Source organism: Elephantulus edwardii, unplaced genomic scaffold, assembly GCF_000299155.1.
Source record: "Elephantulus edwardii isolate Elephantulus edwardi_28Jun2011 unplaced genomic scaffold, EleEdw1.0 scaffold00095, whole genome shotgun sequence".
Classification (NCBI taxonomy): Eukaryota; Metazoa; Chordata; class Mammalia; order Macroscelidea; family Macroscelididae; genus Elephantulus; species Elephantulus edwardii.
This window is the reverse complement of record NW_006399845.1, coordinates 1,085,365-1,092,761: the sequence shown is the minus strand read 5'-3', so window position 1 is coordinate 1,092,761 and position 7,397 is coordinate 1,085,365.

Genomic DNA, 7,397 nt, shown 5'->3' with positions numbered 1-7,397 from the left:
CTCGGATAATCTGCTCTGCATACATGTTGAAAAGGTATGGAGACAGGATGCATCCCTGGCGTACACCCTTCCCAATTTTGAACCATGCAGTGTTACCCATTATTCTCTCTCTCTCTCTGTGTGTGTGTGTGTTTAGTAAGTCCTAGCTATGTCTCTGAAGTCTCTTTTTTTTAAAATTAATTTTAACGAAAGTTTACAGAGACTTAAGGTTTCCAGTCATTCATTGCTGCACTTTTATCCCTACCCACTCCTTTCCCCAATTAACTCTTCTCCTTGAAAAGAAAAACTCTTTCATTGTTATGTAATCCCTCCCCCTCAAGTCCACTTCACTATGCAGCCTTCACTCTGGACTTCTGTAATGACAAGAATACCCATTCAGATACCCTTTTTAAACAGTTCTTTCCCTCATGTTTCAATGCAATATACTCCTCCTTTTCTGTGTTCCCTCAACCCTGATGTCAGTCCCATTTTACAACAGTCACCCTATGCAATATTCTTCCTGTTGTGATGGAGATATTTAATTCAGCATAATGTCCTCCAGGGTCATCCATTTTGCATAATATTTCATGATTCCTTGTTTTTCAATACTGCATAGTATTCCATTGTATGAATATACCAGAGCTTCTCTATCCATTCATTTGTTGATGAACACTTGGGTCGTTTCCAGCTCTTTGCTATTGTGAACAAAGACACAATAAACATGGATGTGCATATATCTGCTTGGGTGGCAGTTATGGTTTCTTTAGGGTAGATTCCCAGTAGTGGAATTGTTGAGTCAAACGGTATTTCTATTTGCAACTTTTTGAGAAAGCGCCATGCAGCCTTCCATAGTACTATTTCACACTCCCATATACAGTGCACCAGGGTTCCAGTTTCTCCACAACCTCGCCAGCATATGTTGCTTGCTGTTCTGCTAAATTTTGCTATTCTTACTGGGGTGAGATGATATCTCATAGTTGTTTTGATTTGCATCTCTCTTAGAGCTAGGATTTTGAACACTTCATGTGTTTGTTTGCCATGTGTTCCTTGGTAAAGTGTCTGTTCATATCCTGTGCCCATTTTTCAAATGGGATTTTTACCTTTATCTTGTTGTGGTGCTTGAGTATTTTATAAATTCTAGATATAAGTCCCTTGTCTGATAGGTCATTACCAAATATTTTTTCCCAGTCTGTGGCTTCCCTTTTTACCATGTTAGAGAAGATTTTGCATGTGCATAGGGGTGGAATTATTATGCTATCCTGTCTAGTGTCATTTACTGGCCTTTAGCTTTATGTGTACTTTGGGATTTGAGAGATTATATTAGATATGTGCCTTGATGAAAGAAATGTGCAATTGCTACAAATTGAGTATGAACATTATCCTTTAGTAATCTTTCCACATTTATCATTTCTAATAAGTGGAGGGCTTATAAATTAAACATATCCTTTTAATCTCTTCATACATTATACTGTGCATGCATGTGTGTGTGTGTGTGTGTGTGTGTGTGTGTGTCTGTGTGTGTTTAAACCATAACCTGGCGTTTCTACCTGAAATATTGCTATGACAGAAGACTATTATTATTGTTGTTGTTATTCTTGATTATTTGTAAAGGATTGTAAGTTAGATTTTCTTTTAAAAGGAAAAACTTAAAACTTAAGTTTTTAGTATTCTTCTCCTTCACCACTATTTTGTTTCTTGAAAACAAACTTTCAAGAAACATACTACAAGATTCTGAACTGTTGTTCATAGGTTCATTATGAATTGTAATGGCTCAGTGGCACCTAACAAAAATGACATTATAGAATCATCAGTAAATTTTTCCAGGGTTGTCTAAGATTTTTTGTTTTTGTTGTTGTTGTTGTTATGTGCCGTCGAGTCACTTGCGACTCATAACGACCCTATGTACAAGAGCCGTAAACCCTGCTCTTTCCTGTGCCAACCTCATCGTCTCCCACCACTCCACTCACAGAATCGATCCATCTCATCTAGGATCTTCCTCTCCTGCGCTGTCCCTCCACTTTCCCAAACATGATGGCCCTCTCTAAGGACTGGTCCCTCCTTGCAACATGCCCAGAGTATGTCAGACAGAGCTTCAGAATCCTTGACTCCACAGAGCACTCCGGCTTCACCTTCTCCAGGACAAACCTGTTTGTTCTCCTTTCAGTCCATAGTATATTCAACACTCTTCTCCAGCACCACAGCACAAAGGCATCAGTTCTCTTCTTATCATCCCTAGTCACTGTCCAGCCCTCTGATGCATAGCAAGTAATTGCGAAGGCTAAAGCCTAGGTCAGGTGCACCTTAGTCTCCAGCCTGATGCAGTTGCTCTTCAGTACTCTGGGGAGGCCCCTGACAGCTGTCTTTCCCAATGCAATTCATCTTTTGACTTCCTAGCTCAGGTATAAGCTACTAGCCAGGGACCCCTGCGGTCGGCATTCCCAGATAAAATAGTTTTGGGACTCGGGGAGAAGACAGATTCGGAGCATTCCAGATCTCACCATCTTTCTATATTAAGCTTTCTTAGGAATATATTTTTCACCCTAGACCTGGATGGCATGATCAAGAGTCTAGTGGACTGTCCCACTTGTCTACCTCAGTGTAGCAGAGCAATCTGACCAGGAGGAAAGTCAACCCAAAGCGTGTTATCAGGGGGCTCTGATTAGAAGATATTCAAGCCTATGTCATCACTTCTTTTTTTTTTAAAATTATTATTATTATTTTATATGTGTGTACTGTCAAATTAGATCTGACTGGTACATGAGGAGATTGTCCCACCTTCTTCAGCAGAGGATCCGGTGGATTTGAGCCGTGTACCTCTGGGATTGCAATGCAGCTTCTTGCTACTAGGCCACCAGAGCTCACCATGTCATCATTTCTCAAAGCATCACTCACTGACCTAATAATCATTTCTTAGGGGGAAAAGCACTCCTAATAAAACAAGCTGGAATATTCTGGATTGTTGTTTTAATGTACCATCGAGTTGGAATCAGCCCATAGCTGACCCTCCGACCGGTTTTCAGAAGCAGGGAAGTTTTTGCATGAGAGGAGATTGCCCATCCTTCTCCAAGTTAATTTGACAGTTTTTACTGCAAGATCTTACAGAATGTTTGATATGCTAATACACTTAATGTCTCTCCATGACAGGTTATGACGTTCTCATATATAAAATCTATTGATGGTGAATTGACTCTGACCTACAGTAACCCTATAGGACAGAGTAAAATTGATCCATAGGGTTCCCTGGGACACATCAGAACTGCAAAGGGTTTCCAAGGTTGAAAATCTTCACAGAAGCACATCTTTCTCCCACAAAAGAGGTTCCTGGGCTTGAAGCAAAGATCTTTAGGTTAGCAACAGAGTGTTTTAACCACTACACTACCAGGAATCCTTTTTCTAAATTTGTATCTCTCAAAACCCTTACCCCCCCATTCTATTTCATGAAAACAATATTCCAAGGAAGAGTCAGAGAGATGCTGTTCTCTGATGCTTGCCTGCTTGTAAATTCTCCTCCCCTCACATCCTTACTAGCTCTATGAAAAGAGCACTTACACATGAGATCCCTCCCCTGTCCCTTAGTTTGCCATGCTGTGGTGACTTGCATGTTGCTATGATTCTAGATGGTCTGTCACCAATATTTCAAATGCCAGCTGGCTCACCAGTGGTAGATAGGTTCCTCCAGAATGTCTAGATTAAGACAAATTAGGAAAAAAGTCCTTGTGAACTAATTCCAAAAATTATTGTTGTAGAGTCAACTATGACTCATAATAAACCTGTGACCAATGAATCTGAACCCTGCCCTATCTGGAGTCCTTCTCATCATACATGACATGCTTGATCTCATTGTTACAGTCAGTAAGCTGACGGCCTTCCTCTCCTTCACTAACCTTCCAAAGTTGATGTCCTTTTTCAAAGAAAGAATGGCCTCTCTTCACAACATGTCCAAAATATGTAAAACAAAGCTTCACCACCCTTGCGTCCAAGGAGAATCCTGGTTGAAAACTTCAATCTCTCCATGTTTCATAATGTTGCCAATGAGCCCAGTGGTGAGAAATTTTGTCTTCCTGATTGTTGTGGTTGTCGTTATGTGTCATCAAGTCAGAACAGACCCATAGTTGGCCCTTCAGCAGGTTTTCAGAAACAATTAATTGCATAGGAGATTGTCCATCTCTCTCCCATGGGGCAGCTGGCAGATATGAACCATGTGCCTTTGGTTTGGCAGTGCAATTCCTCACCACTAAGCCACCAGATGTTGGGATGTAATCTATATTGAAGGCTGTAGTCTTTGACCTTCTGCAGCAAGCATTTAAAGTATCCTTTTCTTCCAGCCAGTAAGGTTGTATCATAGGCATAATACAGGTTGTTGATGAATCTTCTCCTGATCCTGATGCCATACTTTTCTTTTTTATGTTATAATGAGTTGCTTGCAAAGTTCTTATACATTTGTGTTTCACACTATCCTTCATTCACGTTGTGTTTTGTACAATCATTCCTAATTATTATGTTTTATAAAATTAATCCCGGTGGAACTATGTATACCATTACCCTGCCTTTACAGATCCTGCCAAATCTTTCCCATTTCCTTTACCCCCACCTCTCCTTCCCTGCACCACATTACACAACCCTATGATTTATCCCCCACCCATTCTCACCTCTCCAATGCCACCCTGCTTGGTTCTTCATACACATTTTACTAGTTATCTGTTTCTACAATAATGGACTTATGCAATATTTGTCCTTATAAGACTGAGTTAGTTAACTCAGCTTAATGTTCTCCAGACGCTCCTAAGTTAGGTAGTGATTTTCAAAATCATTGCTCTGAGTGCTGTGTAGTATTCCATCATGTGACTGTACCACAATTTTTCAACTGATTTGATTGTGGTTGGACTGGTTGATTTGTGATTTGGGCTATTTCCATGTTCTTTTTTAAAGAATAAATTATTTTATACTGTGATTGTTTTTCACACTGAATCTTTCCCAGTTTCTTTACCCACCCCTCGCTCCACCCATCAGATTGTACGACCCTTTGATTAAACACCACCACCACCATCCCTGCCCATCTTCACCCCTCTGCTCCACTCCCTTGGATCCTCATACCCAACAGTATTTGTCCTTATGAGACTGAGTTATTTCACTTAGCTTAATGCTCTCCAGACCCTCCCAAGTTACATAATAATTTACAAAATCACTGTTCCTGCATGCTGTGTAGTATTCCATTGGGTGAATGTACCATAATGTCTCCATTTGATTGTGACTGGACATTTGAACTGTTTCCAAGTTCTTGCAATTGTGAATAATTCTTCCATGAACATTCTTGTACAAGTCTCCATTTGTGCCTCAGTTCTTATTCTCTTGGTGTATATTCCAAACAGTGGAATAGCTGGGTCATAAAGAAGTTCCAAGTTCAGCTTTTTGAGTAAGTGCCAAACTGCCCTTCAGCCTGATTGTACCATATTACAATCTCACCAACAGTGTATAAGAGTTCCTATCTTGCCATATCCTTGCCAACATTTATTACTTACTGTCCTATTAAACTTTGTCACAGCTACTGGAATGAGATGGTAGCTCCTTATGGTTTTTATTTGCATTTCTCTTAGTGCCAGTCATTTTGAGCATTTCTTCATGTTTCTCTTGGTCATCCGAATGTCTTCCTCTGTGAAAGGTCTTTCCATGTCTTTTGCTCAGTTTGTAATTGGGTTATCAGTCTTTTTGTTGTGGAGACCCTGTAAGTTTCTCTAAACTTTTGTTATGAGATCCTTGTCTGAGATGGTATTGCCAAATGCTTTTCCCACTCAGTAGGTTTTCTTTTCACCCTCTTGGAAAAGTTTTTAATGCGCACAGAGATTTCATCTTTAACAGGTCCCATTAATCAATTTTCTCCTCTCCTGATTGTGTATTTATGGCTCAGCCCCACTTTGCCTCTTATGATCTTATGATCTTTATGAGATTTGGAAGTTAACCCCTAGGTCTCTGATCCACCTTAAGTTGATTTTTATGGTGAGAGATGTAGGACCTGCTTCAGCTTTCTGCAGGTAGCAGTCCAGTTTTGTTAGCACCATTTGTTGAAGAGGTTGACCAACTGGCCATCAATGTTAGTTGAACATAGATGTTTTTGTTGTTGTTAAATGCCATCGAGTCGTAGGCGATTCATAGCGGCCCTATGAACAAAAGACCTGAACACATGTATAACTTTTGTCCTTTCTCCAGGTTCATAGGCTTTCCAGAAGCAAGCTATTTCAGAAGTGGATGCCACTCCTGCTTCCAAGCTTGTTTTAATCAGGGAGTTCCACTAAACACTGCTCATCATGGATAAACATTATCGCATTTGACATATCAGTGTCACAGTGTTCAGCTTCACAGCAACCATGAGTTAACTCTGTACAGCAAGTGAACACACGAGGGTTATATGCTTTAGAAGAATGTTTGAACAAAAACAATTAAAACCAGGACTGAGGGCCGCAGAGTAAAGTCGCCCACCTTCGACTTGGTAGCATCACTTTCTGTCCCCTCGGCCAACTGACCTCTCTCTGTGTTGTTGTTGTTGTTGTTGTCGTTAAGTGCCATCGAGTCATAGACAGCTCATGTATAACTGTCATCCTTTCTGTCCCATTGGTCTATGTGCCTGCCATTGTACCTGTACCATGCTGTTTTGGTTATTACAGCTGTGTAGTAGATTTTTCCCATTGGAGAAGAATGGGCAATCTCCTCCCATGCAATTAACTGCCTCTGAAAGCCCACCAAGGATCAGCTATGGGTTGGTTCCGACTCTACGATACACAACAACACTAGATTTTGAGATCAGGGAATGCTATGCCTCCCACTTCATTCTTGTTTTTTGGAAATGCTTTGCTTATTCAGGGTCTCTTTCCTCTCCAAATAAACTTGCCAATTGTCTTTTCTATCTCTTTGAAAAGTTAATTTGGTATCTGTATTGGAATTCTGTTAAACAGTTAGATTGCTTTTGGTAGGATTGTCATTTTCATTATACGGAGTTTTTCTATTGAGGAACAAGGAACATTTTTTCCATTTATTCACGACTTGTTTCTCAAAGAAGTGTTTTATAGGTTTCTTTGTATAGGTCTTTCATGTCTCTAGTTAGATTTACTCCCAAGGATGTCAATTTGTGGTTGGCTATTGCAAATGGTACTGCTTTCTTGGTTTCCTTCTCTGTGTTTTCTTTGTTACTGCAGAGGAATCCCACTGACTTTAATATACTGATCTTGTATCCTGCCACTCTACTAAATTGGTCTACTAGCTCTAATATGCTTTCATTTTGTTTGTTTGGGTTGTTTTTTGTTGTTGTTAATGTTGTTGGTTTTAGTCCTTTGGGGATTTTCTGTGTGTACTATCATATCATCTGCATATAGTGACATTTTCACTATCTCTTTGCTGATCTGGGTACCTCTTATTTCCTCCACTTG